The sequence below is a fragment of the Scomber japonicus genome, chromosome 22 (assembly GCF_027409825.1).
Source record: "Scomber japonicus isolate fScoJap1 chromosome 22, fScoJap1.pri, whole genome shotgun sequence".
NCBI classification, from domain to species: Eukaryota; Metazoa; Chordata; class Actinopteri; order Scombriformes; family Scombridae; genus Scomber; species Scomber japonicus.
In genome coordinates, this window is record NC_070599.1 from 6588349 (window position 1) to 6604699 (window position 16351).

The 16351-nt window shown below is 40.1% G+C and overlaps 1 protein-coding gene across 15 annotated transcripts in view; it reads right to left on the bottom strand.

Annotated features, from left to right (window-relative positions):
• The window catches only part of nrxn2b (neurexin 2b), a 592634-nt gene that overhangs the window by 255759 nt on the left and 320524 nt on the right, over positions 1–16351 (bottom strand). The window lies entirely within an intron of this gene.

Sequence of the window (16351 nt, forward strand, 5' to 3'; positions counted from 1 at the left end):
AGCCCACAGCAGATGGCACAAGGATGGTGACTCACTGGCCTAATGTCTGGCTGAGGAGGCTGTGTGCATGTGTTTCAAGGAACCAATTGTTCTCACTTTAGAGGCGCAGGCCAGACACACAATATTCAAACATGAATGAAAACACTCACACACACGCACAAATAGCATATATGCACACACACATAACACACTCTCTTCTTTCAATTTGCTGGAAACAGGAATCCGTTCACAGTTTGAAGGCGTATGCTGTCTAGTTGCACGTGTTTTTGCACAGTGAGTGACCATCTGTCCTGTTGTGACTCAGCATTTTTGTTCTGCTACTCTATTTTACTATTCTTAAACAGCATTCACCACCCACCCTTCAAGCAACCTAACTAAATTTGAAGTGCTGCCTTTCTCCATGTGTGATTAATATGATTTAACCTTAACGTGCCCCTAAACTCACTGACTCACCCTCTAATTAATGTAGGTGAGATGCGAACTGTGAATAACACCAGGAGCAAAGCTTAAGGAGCTTGTAAAAATAAATAAATGAATAAAACAGATTAAAACGATAAATAAAAAAATGTATCTGCTCTGCCACCTATAGAGCATCAAGGTTCCCAATCCAAGTGAGGAAAGAGGGAAATTAAAATGTTTGAATATAATGTAGTATATGGGGGTGGGGGGTGGGCGGTCACATATTCCTCCCACACAAGTAAGATCTTTCACTAACTTACAGAGTGGTGACTCAGCTGTGTTTGTGCACCACATAAACTATTTGCTATTATTTTCTTTTAACAGAGCATCATTCTATAGGTGTCAAAATGCATTCAAGACTGTGACCAAGCCAAGGAAGCTGAAAACGTTGTTATATATGCTGCAATAAATAAGCAACAATTGGGGGGACTGTGAATCTCAGTTTGAGATGCTGTTAAAAAAAAAAGAAAAGAAAAAAGCTTCTTCAGAATTGTAACAGAAGACTCAAGGCTGTGTCCAGCGTTGGAAATATAAAGACACTAAATCATTTCCTTGTCCCAGACTGAAAGCAGGACACTGACCAAACACCTACTACATTACAACATGTAGGCAACTATATTGAAGTATAATAACAGAACACTTTAAACAAAGAAGCATAAAGCTAAACTATCACAGACTGACTTTAAGGGTCCCTACAAATCAATGCACAGTTTTGAGTGATGACCTTTATCCTATGATGGAACATTTCTATCCTGATGGGAGTGGTCTCTTCAAGGAAGACAATGCATCAATCCAAAGGATATGAGAGCTCAGTCAATGGTTTGAGTATGAAAATGATGTGAATTATATGATATCACCACATGTCAATCCATTTGAACACCTCAGAGATTTTGGATCAATGTGTTAGACAGCACTCTCCACTACCATTGAAATACCAAATGAGGGAATATCTTAAGGGAGAATAGTGTTCATCCTTCCAGTAGAGTTCAGAGACTGTACAATCAATGACAACTTCTACTAAAGCTGTTCTGGCAGCATGTGGTGGCCCAACACCTTAATAAGAAACTTTTTTTTCTCTTTCCTTTAATTTATCCTCTGACTGTCACAGCTTTTAGCAACTGCTGTTCAACTTACTCTCAGGTTAGATGTGCTCAGTAAAACACTTCAAAAGCCAGAGAATCAATTATTATGTAGTAAGTCTCTGTGCAGACAGGTTACTATCATATTTGTATTGAAGCAAATAAAACAGTTCACACCAGGACTAGGTCACAGACAGACACATCTTAGACAGAGCTGAGGACAGTGCCGTAACATCTTGGCATTATGAAAAGTGATGTTATTACATATTGATGAACAGACTGCAGTGTGTTTGAATGGGGCTGCTAGGAATTGATTCATTACTGTGAATCACCAAAGCCATTTGTAATTTCTATCTCTACGTACAAAGTCATGAAATACAGCATGATGTTCCCTGCGATTAAGGATGTTAAAATCACCCCCCTCATCCTGTAGCTCATTCTGGTTTCAGGCATTCAGTCTTACAGTTCCCAATGGCTGCAGGCTTGGGAATAACATGGAGTGTAGTTGAATGGCACTTACAAGAAGGCTAATGGAAATACCTTTTTGCTGGGTCGTAGCAATTCTTCCCCCTTTAGAAACAGATTCTATGAATGCATATGGTTCCATAGAAAACCACTCACCACAAGATCAAGATATCCATATGCAAGACACCCCTGTTTTTTTGTACATGAAAATATGTAAAACAAAACAAAATATTTTCCCCCAGCTGTTAACAACTGTTTTTAAAGGGGATTTTGTTGTGTATGAAGAGCTGCTCTCTACTGTGCCAGTGTTGGCGATTACCCTGAAGGCATGGCAATACTACCTCGCTTGTCTGCATGTATCATTGTTTTTAAGTGCAACATTGATTTTTACTGTTGAATAATAACTACTGTAGCATAATGATTATAATGTCTGCAAAAAACATCAAGACCCTCAAATGATATGCCTCGAGGCATACATTTTTAACCAGGGAATACACACACACACACACAAACACCAAGCACATTGACATGCAACACCCACACAAGCACACAAACACAAGTACACATTAAGATCACAGAAAAGCCTCAGGCACATTGAACCTCATAGGTACCTTTGACCTGTAGAGGTAGGCTAACATAAGAGAGCCTGTGTATATAGAAGTGGTGAACATTTTCTTAAGTCTTTTCTGCAGCAAGTCTATACAATTTTAAAAACTCCAGCAGTTTGGTGTAAAACACATCTAGTAGAAAGCAAGACAGAAAATACTTGAATGTCCACGAGCTAATGGTGTTTTGGTGGGGTAGGTGCATCGATCCCAAAACATCAATACAACATATACTGTGTTTTTGAAGATTGATTGATTCTAGTGTCAGTACCATTGATAGTATTTCAGTTTCTGTCTTCTATGTTGTACCCATTTCATCAAAGATTAGAAGTGTCTGTGTATTATTGTCATGGACAGTGGACACATCTTAGTGCATGTGCTCTTTGCTTCCCCACTGCTGTTGTCATGTGATTTGTGCATTCAAACAGACATATGCTGTGTGCTGTGCACCGTGGCACGCACCTTCACTACTAGCACCAATCTCATAGATAAATGCAGTGATGGCTGAATGAAAGAGGAGCATCATGTGGCGCTGTTGTGCATGTGTCAAGGATATTGTTGCAAACTTATATAGGAAGCCTGTTCACACCACCAGTTTTTTAAACACATGAAAAACAGCCAGAGAACTCGGACAACTCTGAGCTGCATCGTAAAGAAGGGATGAGGAGAGGAATGTCTCAGACAGACCCCCAACACAGAGACAGAGTCTTTTCAGAGAGGAAAGGAAAACCCAGGTATACAATATACAGTAGTGAAATTAATACTTTAGTCCAATCGGATCATCGACATTGATTAATGTTACATTTCCAAACTGTAATTGGACATCATTAGCTGCAGACTGATAAAATATAGACAATATTTTGATGTTCATGAAATGTTTTTTTTTTTTTTTTTTTAATTAATTACTTTAATGGAATTGAAAAAAACTATACCAAGTGCTTCAGTTGGGAATCAAACCCTGGTCTCACGGTTGGCAATGATTGCTAACTTTTAGTAAATACTTTACTAAATCTGATATGTATTCAGATTTTGCATATTGATGTTACATTCACCTCATAAATCATGACACACTGCTCTGTCCTACATGCAAGCAGATTGGCCACTTTTAATCATCCAAAGTACCACTATCATATATTTTGGCCCTGTTTTTTTTTAATCACCCACCCCTGGTGATTTGCTGTAAACATTTGACAAAAAAGAGCATATCAACTTATTTTTACAAGATTATAACAGTGTGATTGGCATTATTTTTGTTCCAGGAAAATATGCCGATGATGATCAAATGATGCAGTTTCCTGACATGTCGATGAGGTAAATTTAAGTATTCATATTGATGGATAGGTTGCAAATGCACAGCTATGACTGCACAGTCTTACAAAAGCAGAAGCCATGGACAAATGAAGCATTTCAAGAAAATGTTATCAGTATAGCTGTCTGCACTCATTAACTTTGATACAAGGCATACACAATCTATTCATAGAACAAAGATGGACTCATACTGAAGACCAGGTCTTCAGTATGAGATGTAATATATCAATAGAAAGACATAATGTCTGGAGTTTGATGCTTTTAGAGCTACAATATAGTCAGGTAGTGTATGCCTGCAGCTCAGAGGACATCCAAATGGGTCTGAATTCTAAATGGACATGCCGCGACTATGCTCATTTTTCAACCAAGCACAGGGACACTTTCCTCGGCTGTGCTCAAGTGCTTCTCTGGTGGATTTATTATAATGTACTCCAATTCTGTGTCACCTTTCTGCTGTATTTTTATTTGCTTTTTTGCCATACATTTTATTTTATTTTCTACCACTCAGAGGTGTTTGACTAATGAGGAAAAGTCCTTGCATTTCGAGGTCTCCTTGTTGCAAATACGTTGTGAATATATACGCAAAATATTTAACATTTGACCAGATATGAAAACTATATTTACCTGACAGCTTAATCATCTATCTATCTGTCTATCTGATCTAGAGATCTACAAGCAAAGGGACAGTAGCAAGAGCGGACAGAACCCCCATTGCCGTCCTCCTCCTTCTCTTAATGCTGACAAATGTAGAGAGCATGCCAGTAGTGGACTGAAGAGGTGCTGAGAGACCAGCTAGTCATCCATCTGCTCTATTCCCTAGGTACTGCCTTCACCATGGCAGAGGTCACACACTCGCTGGCTCAACTGTTACTAGAAACACACACTTTCCTGACGCATGCACACTTTCTCTGTAGCAGCTCACATGCTTTCCCCTCCCTTTCGCCAGAAGCTTCATCTTCATATTTTTTCCCCCTGTCAAGGCTGTTGATGTTCTGTCATTTTCTCTCAAACACATCCCCCGCTACCTTCCTTTCTGAATTATGCAATACTGCCATCCTCCCTCCTAACATCCTGCTCCAAATATCATCTTAACGTTAGTCTTTTTGAAACGAACAAGAGCCAGTAGGGTTTGAAATGAATTCAGCACCAGGGACAGCTCCCTTAAATGCATTTGAGCTTGTTCAGAACTAAAAAGATAGGATAAACATGTCTCAATTATAGTGGTGGACACAAAAACAAGTACAAATAATAAAATTCAATTTAGTATAAAAGACCCACAATATACAACTGAAGTGGTACTTCAGTACCCAGTCCGTTCATGCCTTCTACAAAGTGTGTCTGCAGGTGCATGGGTGGGAGGGTGAGTTGTTGTAAAGTTCATGGCACAAGGATACAATATGAAGTGTATCAAATTATTATGTGGTTCAGAGCACTAGGATTAAATATGAAGAGTAGAAAATTAGTGGTAATACGTGGTTCATGGTAAAAGCAAGTTCAATGTTCATTGATAATGTTTTCAACCAGCACATTACTGTAGAGCAGTTAAGACCCAATATATTCATATAATTAATTATATTAATTCCATAATTCTTTTCACACAAGCATAGCAAGGTCAGCTTTTTTTCCATTTTATCATCATCATGAATGACTACTGTACTACTTTTATGCACATTATCTTCAGAATACTGTACAAGTATTCAGTATCTTCAGATAATCTGTATTTATTGTATTGTTGTATTATTTATTTGTTGTTTATGTATGATTGTTGTCTGTAAACCAAATTGCCCCTTCGGGACAATTAAGATAGCTTGAACCTTGAATAATTTGCATCATGTATGTATATAGATTTCATTTAATTAAAGCCCTGCTCCCTTCAAAATGTATCATAATACATCATACAAAACATTTTTCCGTTTCTGCATGTCAGACTAAATATGAGATACATTACACAGTATAACACACATGATACATATGTCATCAACATCTGTCTATATTTACATTATTTTTATTCCCCTAAATTCTGGCACATTTGTTTGTCTTTCTTAAAAATCAATGGTAATGCATTCACGTTTGTTAAAGAAGCCATTACATGACACTAATGAGTCTTGCATTTCACATTGCATGTAAACCTGATACCTAAGTGCATATACACATATGTTAGATTGACAGAAACAAATCAATATATAGGGATTTTTGCACAGTTGTGGCTCTGTTTTGGCAACCTATTTCTAATTGTCTTCCCATTTAACAAACTCTCACTCAATCCATTCCCCTCTCTCTCTTTCAAACACACATACAGAACTCAGTGAGCCAGCTGCTCCTGGGTGACAGAATAATCAGTGATTAAACACTTCAGAGATGGCATCCACTGGAGAATACATCAGAAAGCATACTTCACACAAGGCTGATCAAAACATGTGTCTGTACATGTGTGTGTGTGTTCCTGTAGGACAGTACAACCTCCTAAATATCTGCTACAAGATGGGCAGGGTGGGAACAACGGGGATTCTGAGTCATTGCCATTGTTTTTTTTTGCATTTCATATTGAAACAATAGTATAGTATTTTCCATCTTCAGAGTCAAGCATGCATCATTTAAGTCTGACATCTTGTGACATGAGCTTTATTTGGGTTGGCTGTCATTCTATTCTTGTTTCATTATCACCTCTCTTTTGTGGCAAGGAGATCGCTAAAGAGGTGTCAAGCCTTCTAGCACATTATATTTAGGTAGACAAATGTGAACATACCAATATTAAAAGAATGATGTCACCTATGTACACATACACTCCATACATGACAACAAGGAAATGCACTTGAAGCTTGTTTATTGCTTTACCAGTTAAATATAGATTATCTGGTAGCAGTGACTCCTCTACTTTAAACGGATCATTGTTCTTATGAGCCCAGGGCAGACACAATCACTTTAGCCTGAAAATCCCTCTCTATGAGATGACAAATAACCTTGACTTTGATGCCCCCCCCAAAAAAAAAAGCTTAAGTTGCATATTTCATCATTACTTTCCTTTGGCTGTGTGTGGTTGGAGGTTGTATTAGTATTCTGTGCGAGAAGGAGAAGAAAAAAAAAATCTGGAAAGCACGGATGGCTGGAGAATGCAAAATGGCTTCCTTTAACTAGTGCACCCAGAAACTGTTATAGATGGTCTTTGCTTCTGTCTGTCTCACTCTCTCAGCCACTGTCACATACACATTTGTATTGAACCTCTTGTTTACTTTCTGACAGACTAATTGACATGCAACCAGTGTTGTACCATAGCTTTCAACATGCAAAGCCAAAGGGGAATGGAAAAAAAAAACAAAAAACAAAAACGTGGAAAGCAGCACCTTGAGGCACTGCACACTGATTCCGAGTCATCAGCCTGCATCACATGACATGTCACTATCAATTAGTCAAGTTGTTTTCCACGTCCAAGGGCAAAGGTGGGAATCATATGGGAAGTTCCTAACACAGAGGGAACATATGTCGAGCATAGGGACTTGCTGCACGCCAGCTTTTCTCCGTCACTAAGGCAGGGACTTATTCTGCAGGGATCTCTGCTACTCCTGAGAGCTAGTTTGTTTTTTACAACTGGCAAACAACTTTTTTTTTTCTAAATCTTGCGGGTGTATGAGTCAAAGCAGGCCACAAAACACTCTAGGGCTGTGATTATAGGGAGCTACAAAATAACTTGCGGCAAAATACTGGGAATGTAGTCGTGCCATCTTTAAGAAATAACCAGGCAAAAGTCTCCAGAAACTTTTCTCACGTAGAGATAGAAAAGTTTCCAATGGGAGTATTCATCAGCTCAGATGGTGTTTGATTTAAAGCCTGTGATGTCTGAGTTGATGCACACATTTCAGACATCACATATTCACAATGTCTTCAAACCTCAAATGCAATGACACATCAATAATCAGGGGGAAAAAAGCTGCTTGTTTCTGAAGCAGGTTTTTTGGTTAGCTGATTTAGAGTTCACTTGATGACACATCTACATCATCTGCAAAATAGATACTGAAATGATGAAAAATGATCACTGTAACATCAATCACCTAAGTGTTCAGGTTTCAGACCAGTTGAGACAAGTCCACTTCATTCACTCCAGTCATGTTTGAGAAAAATGAGATCTACAGATCTGTGTTGCAGCATTGATACACACAAGATTACCATGGCAGTACAGTACAGTGTAGTATAGTATAGTATAGTATAATGGCTGGCAAGGAGCATGACTCATGCATCTTTAAACTAAAAAGTGGTAATGATGGAAAATGGGAGAGATTAGAGTCAGTCTGGCCTGGAAACATAAGGGGACTGGGAAGATGAGTGGCTTGGAATAATAGATGACGGTCTCATGGGATATTCTAAGAATGAGCGGGTTGAGAATTCTAAAACAACAACAAGTCAGTGTGTTTATTAGTGCCGTGTAGCTTACATGTCAGCATTTATAAGTCAGAAATGCCTGATCGAGTCAGACATAAAACACAAAAATGTGGAAAAACTGTCTGGGGCGTGATTGCTATGAGGCTTTATCTACAAAAACCTGATAAAAATCCACCGCAATGAAAATAAAGAAATAAAACAAACGACAGGCCTTGTGTACATAACCACACCATGAATAATTAACTATTAGGAATTGACTATTAAAAAGAAAAAGAAAATAAGAAAAAAGAAACAAACAAAACAAATAAAACCTTTAGAAACTTCGAAATACTGTGTAAATTTAATTGCCGGTGGACTTGTGACCTTAATTGGACTTGTCTTGATTGACAGGAGAATTCAGACTTTCCCACAAAAACCAGCTATGATGTAAACTGTCAATTCAAGTGAGGCAATCAACGCCAAAACCATCAGGGTATTTTCATTGCTCAACATCTGAGTACGCATGATGTATTTTACACAGGGTCCTCCTCTCTGTGTTAGTGATGTATGGGGAATGTCACCAGTGTCAGCAGGATTGTGTCCATACTTGTGATAATAGGGATAACAGTCTGTAGTCCTTGGAGCATTAGATTTTCATCATCTCAAACTGAGAACTAATCAAACACACGACACCTGACCACACGCACACATCCTCCATCTCCATCTCCATCTATCAACTATCAGCATGGTGCACCGTGACCGAGTGATGGATCAGATAAGTGATGGGTGATTAGCATTGATTCCCTTGTTGGTTTGGGGGGAGGGGGGTTTGGGGTGCGGTGTGTTGGAGGTGAGAAGGATGGCGGAAGGTGTCTTGTTAGAGGGGCAGGGAAGGAGCAGTGAGTGACGTTCCAGGACATTACTTACACAAGGCCTGACATGAAGAGACAGGGACTATTAATATAACTCCTTGATGCTGCTTCCTTGGGGGGGGGGGGGCGCGTGTGCATGCACATTCAGTAAACTCTCCTTCATCCTCTTTCACCACGCTCTTCAATCAATTTGGTCTACTTAAATCCTGTTGACCATGACGATTGTTATTAGGTTTAAAAAATATAGAGTTCTTTAGCACTGAAGACACCATTTGATTTTTGGAGTGGCAGAGTAATGCTCTATTTGTCTTCTTGTCGCGATATATCTTTTATAAATAATCACTGTTCTGGAAAGTGAAGATAGGTTTATTTAATATCCTTGTCTGCCAGTGTAGTTGTGTAAAATGATAAAGCGCAGACATTTCTCAATAATTTACATGGTAAGGTGTCTAAACTCTGTCAGTGCTCTCAACTGTCCCTCTTCCTCTGTGTAATGTAGCTTTGTTCAAATAAATGAAATGCGAGCGTCGGTGCCTCTTTTTGTAAACATTGCCTTATCGCCCTACTCCGCCGAAGCCTCCCTATTGTTTATCTCCTGCGCTGGTAATGGGACAGAGTAATTTCTCATTTGTAACAATATCAAAAAGCAATTACAAGCCTGTGACTAAAAGCCACTGAACAATGTCCACCATCAATCATCAGAGGAAAAAAAAAAGCAGAGAGCGTAGAGACATTTCAACCCACTTATTTCCCTTGCCTTTTGCTCTGGTATTTGTGCTCAGCTGAACCTGGCCCTGGCTTTAGGGCTGCTTGGGTGCCACTGTGAAAGGGCAAAAACATTTAGCAGATAACCAGCTAATTATTGGTCTTATTTACCAACTTAAAATGTCAATATCTCACTGCTGGCCTCTGAATTATGTGCTTTACCCCATGATTATACATGCTTACGTAAAACTTTTCATTATGTCCACATTTTGGAGGGCATGTGTGACAGGTGCAGCATTTGTACCTGTCTAACTAATCATAAAGAGGCAGTCATATTTCAAATATTTCAGTTTTGAGATAAGGAAACACAGCATTGCCAGAGGTGTCATTTTCAACTTGCTATTGACTTTTCTTTCACCCTCATGCAGCACAAATGAATCATGTCTTTGCAAGATCGGAATATTAAATTAATCTTGATGTCAATAAAGATCGTTGTGACCTCAGGCAAGTATTGACACCTGCGGAACACGGTGTCTCTCATTTACAGTTTGTACATGGCTATGTACGCGTTCTCAGTATGTGTTCTCTCAGCTCTGCATCGCTGAGAGATGGAGATGGCTTCCCGCAGCAGGTTGCATTCTTAACATGCAGCGCTTTAACTTTGAAGCAGCGATGACCGAGGGCTATTTGTGATCGATCTTCGTGGCGCTGCGCCGTGAACAGAGCGCCTGGTGTCTCTCAATCCATCGGCCGTGTCGGTCTTTGACATTTTCTCGGCTCGGGGCATGTATCGACTGCCCGTTTCCTCTCCCCCCCCCCACCACCCGCTCACACCTCCAACCTTCACCTCCTCTCTTTCCCTCTCTATCACTGACACACACACACACACACACACACACACACACACACACACAGTAGACCCCTGCGGGACAAGTTCATCAAGAGCAGACGAAGGTGTCTACAGTTGATCAGTAAATGTCTGTGTCCTTCTGTGTGAGGGTGTGTTTGTGTTGTGGAGAGGTGACACCCCTGAACGGTCCCTTTAGGATTCCACACAGGTAGAGTGCAGCAGGCAGTGAGGCTTACAGAGAGAAAGAGAATACTGGGAGTACAGTAAAATTATAAAAAGGGGGGATGATCTAAAAGAAAAAGAAAGAGGAGAGGGGTGTTTGGGATTGACCTTGGAGGAGTGTGCATTAGGGTGGACAACCCAGGTGTGTGTCGGATGTCAGCGGCAGTGCTTTATGCTATTAGTGCTGGTCAAAAGGTGACAGCGCTGAACACAAGGACATGGGCTGGCCTGCAGGAAGGTCAGGTCCACACACACACACACACACACACACACGCTCATGAAGCTCCATGGGCAGGGCTTGTGGATGCAATGCTAAGGACCTGCTATATACTGTCTGCAGTGATGACTATTTGATGAGATTTGATGCCAGTGTGTTGTGAGCTTTATCGGAACTGGCAAGGGCACCCATGCATTTTAATGTCCTGCCTTTTTCCTACTACTTTGTGTCTCTCAATGCCACCCCCCCACCAACCTTCTCCTCACCCACCTCGGCTTATTTTTTTCCACCGTTTCTCTATTGAACAAGCAAAGACAGAAGGATTATCTTGATAAATTCAACAAAGAAGAGCTGAAAGACTGAGTCAGAGGACACAGGAGCGAACAGGCATGTGTGTTTGAGAGAGAGGGTGTGTGTGTGCACATTGGACAGTGTGTGAGTATGTCTCTACATTTGTAGGTCTAAGTGAGTCTGTGTTTGTTTATGCATTCATGAGTGTGTGTCCTTCTGTAGACAGTTTTGCGCTCCCTCAGCATTCAAGCACATTTTCACTGCGCACTCGCCTTTGAAGTCTTTGACGTTGTCACCCGACATTTCCCATTCAGGAGGTACCTGCAGGAGCCGGCAAACTTGACCGACTTAAACTGAGAGGTATAAGCTGTAAAAACAACACACTGTCTTGCATCTGACAAAACAGAGACTAAAAAAAAAAAAAAAAAAAAAAAACTCGCTGGAGCCGGAGTCGGAGTCAGTGACAATTTGATGTAAGACAAAGTCCTATCCGTGGAAGCACCTTCTGCACAGTAGGGCGGATGAAGGTGGATAGAAATAGATACAAGTGAGAATACTGATACTATACACGTGTTGAGAATGTGTCACTATTAATTGTAAAAAAAATAAAAAAATGAAAAATTGTAATCATTCCACAGAACAAAACATGTTTTAAAATACCAACTCTTCCATTAACTGCTTTTAATATAGACTGGTGGATGAGAGACAGCGCAGAAAAACATATGTTCAACTCCATTTACTCTTCTCTTACTCTCTCAACATCTTGTTTTTATCTCTCTGGTGCTCTGCCCACTTGCTTACAATTGCCAGCAAGGTGAATCTCAATTTGTGTGTGGATGTTAGTGCTGTAGGTCTACGGGTCAACAAATACACTTCAAACACACTGACAGGGGACCAACAGCCAAATTGACTCAGCTGAACAGGAGACCCCTGTCCCTCCCTGCTTTCACTTTTCCTCCCTGGGGGCAAACAATGTTTTTGGCTTCTTCGACAGCCTGTGGTATCAAAAATGGAAGTGACAGAAAATGGAAGGACAGCATGCCAACAATTTCCACGGGATGCAGGATCCACAAATTAAAGCTCTCTGTTTGTGTCCATATCTGTGCAACATGGGGATTCGTGCCTCTTGTAAGATGAGAATACTGATCATGTTGGCATTTATGTGTGTGCGCACATGTGTCAGCAGTATGTTTGTGGGGCAGCATGCCAAATCTGCATTTGCCTTTCTGTTTTTCAGTGCACAAATATTTGTCTTCATGCTCTTGCATGTCTCCATCAAAATGAAAGAGATAACTTTGTTAAATGAGCAGCAGTTTCCATTTGTAGGAGCTCATTATCCCTGGCCCCTGCCCTTGCTATCTCTCACTCAGGCCTGGGGACAGCTGCACTCTCAGGCCATTCCTCTACAATCCTATCCCGAGATCTGTGCAATCAATATGCACTGGCTACTATTTTTTTAATTATGCAATTCATCCTCTCCACATGCTGTCTACATCCCAATTTCCTTCCCTACACCCTCATCCCTCTCTATTTCTAGAGCCATTTTCTCTTTGTTTTTTCCATTTTCTTTCCTTTTAAATAATTATCCCCACAGTGACTGAATGCACAAAAGCAAGCCAGCACACACACACACACACATGCACAGACCTCCATTTTTGAGCCAATGACTAACAGTCTCATTTAAGCCTATTATTAATAATTTACTACCTGTTTGCCGGGCAGACCTTGGCATCCTGCTGCCACTTAATTGCCTCTAGGGTTGATTGTAATGCACAAATAAAGCCTTGTTGGAACTATTATAAGGGTTCAGGTACAGCAGTAGAATATGCGAGAAGGAAGGGACTGAATCAGTTACCAGAATAGCTAACACACACTTGGAGTAATTGGGGTTATCAGGGTGTCAATGATATTGTTAAGATAAAAAGTGAACGTCATTTTTTGAGGATCCAACCTTGGATCAGAACCCCCTGCTATTGAAGAGAGAACACAGGACACATCCTGTGCAGCCTGATAAGTTTAAGATTGGACGTCAGAATTTAGAAAAAAAAAAAAGTTTTGAATCAAACCATCTTTACAAACAAAATATCCTTGTTTTGGAGCGTCTGTGTGGGGCGTGTACCTCACAAAAATATCTATTTTCTCAGGAATGCATTCAAGTAGCATTGAAGACTGTTCCTACATGACTTTAATATATTAATGCAAATACCCTATAAGCCTTCCATCCTCACAATACTGTTTCAATTCTGCCTTCAGCCTTAGCCAGAATGAAAGTGAAAGGAAGAAATAGAACAGTATGTGTAAAAAGGGAAAGCTAATAAGCCATTTGTTTATGGGGCAAATCAAAGTAGAAAAGCAATCAGCATTTGCTGCTTTATTCCTGATGACCAAATGCTACTACTGACTGTCTCCTCAAATGAAACCTTTTCAAAACATATTAAGTTATCTTAAAACTGTAGAGATGACAATTTAAAAGAAAAGCTTGATATCTTAGTTCTCAAAAAAGATGACAAGAGAGGGAGTAAGGTTATTACCTAACATGTAGACAAAGACAAAACACAGACAAAAGTGAAGGCAATGACAGATGACTGATTAGCAGACATAAAGAAAGCTGAAGTGATGTGAAGATGAGCACAGTGGAGTGGATTCCACTAGAGCCCAGCTAAGCAGTGTGTCACTCATTAGTGCTTGAGCTGAGTGCCTTGCTCTCTTCACTTGCCCTGTACACGTAGGCGCGTGCACACACAGAGATCAGCATAATCTTATCTCCATCACTCCCCACATTTCTTTCTTCCCTGTTCTGTCTGAAATTCTCTATGGCAGAGGAGCGCACACACATTCTCTCACACACACACCCACACTACTTTATGCATGAAACTAGGGTAAAGACCGGGTTCAAAGCCTGAGTGATTTCTCAGAGCTGAGCATACAGACTGCATCTTAAACTCAAAGTCAAATCACCTGCTCTCTTTTTCTTATCTTTTCCCACACTGACTTCACACAGACACACACTCAGATCTGACCAGTAATACACAGATGACCTTAAGTTTTCTGACATTTTATCTCCCCTTCCTCTGCTTCCTTGTCCCCATTTGTAATTGTTCCCTTGGGAACCCACATATTCTGTTTTTCTCTCTTGTAGTCCCAGCTGTAGTGCACTGCTTAGTTGGAAAGGCTTGAGAGTGGGCTCTGTTAGAGATGTTGCAGCTGTTATGGTGTAAATGTGGGAGGGGGAAACATGGAGGTGAGGAAGGAGAGGTGGGGTAGATGAAGGGAAAAAGGAGATGGAAAAAGAGGGAATGAAGGGAAGAGAGTAAGGATGGAGGACGAGGAATATAAGAAGAGAAGAGTGAAGAAAGTACATCAAAGAGAGTAGACAGGAAAGAGAGGTGGAAGGAAAAAGATGAAAAGTAGAAAGTATGGAAACAACATTGGACACAGGGAGGAAGCAGAGGATGGATGGAAAAGAGGAAATGTTGGAAGAAAGTGTTAAAGATGCAAATGAGTCATTGAAGTGAGGGAATGAGGAAGGTAGACCGCAGGAGATAAACCAAGGACGTGTTTGTAAAAAAGTAAGGTTAAAGAAGGGATAAGGGAAAGAAATATGAAGAAATGGAAGATGGAGAAAGGGGAAGGAGGACAGATCAGGGGAATGAATCAGGAAAAAAAGGTTATAGAAGGCTTTAAAGCTTGATCTGCTTGTTATCTAGCAGTGCACTGAACATGCTGGATGTGTGTGTGTGTGTGTGTGTGTGTGTGTGTGTGTGTGTGTGTGTGTGTGTGTGTGTGTGTGCTCTGTTTATTCATGCTCCTCTCTTGCTGCTCTGCTGGTTCATTCTCTGGAGACAACAGGAAGCAGAAAAGCGATCTCCTCCTACTTCTACAGTATGGATCTCTTCTAACTCTTCTCTCACTCTTTGTGGTCTGTTATTATCCTACCCTGCTATTGTTTATTGGGTTTTTTTGTTGTTGTTGTTTGTTTGTTTTTGCTAAATAAATTAAAGAGCACATCTATTTTTCTTGCAATGACCTGTATTGTACTTTTTTAGTTCACACTAATCATATATAATTATGTGCAATTTTCCCATCTCATAATAATTGTCAATATTTTTTCTACAGATATCAAAAAATACAATAGCTATAGTGAATTACAATGAATAATTCAATTTGATAATGGAAGTTATCATGGTATCTTATTGTTATGCTGTTTCTAATAGCATCCATACACTAAGCTGTCACATTCCATTCCAGTGGAGTGAGGGAGATAGTGGCTGCATGTCATCAAAACTAAAGACTATAATCCTACAATGAGAATGGAAGATATCAAGAGTTTCTGCAATCCTTTTAATGATAGAAACTATGTAGAGGAGGTCTGAACAAACAGGAATGTGATCTGACACCTTATTTGCATATTTCTTTTGAAAGAGGTAAAGCTATATGGCATATCATCACCAAATCCATATTAATCATGACTTTTTATTACATAATCTGGATAGTACAGTTAACACTGCATCAGTTCCACTGTGGTCTTCCTTATGTCTGACTAAATCCCAAATGTCTGGCTTATATCTGCCAATACCAATATGTAACATGCTATTGCAATACAGCAATGCAGAGGAAAGAAATACAACACAAGTCAGTCTGCAGTCTCAGGGAGAACCTTTCCAACCAACTGAACATGTCACATGAACTTAAAAATACAGGAAAATTAAATAACTGAAATTCCCTTTCTCCCTTGTCATCCTCTCCTCATCTGTGTGTGTGTTTTTTTTTAAAAAGTGCCAGCTGTAGTTACCATACGCTACTGACTGGCTTATCTTCCTGTGTTCACAGTTTCACTGCTGTGATGAATCACTGCCACATGGGAGGAGGAGGATGGAGAGAGGGGGAGAGACAGATAGATTGAGAGTCAGATAGAGGAAACAGAG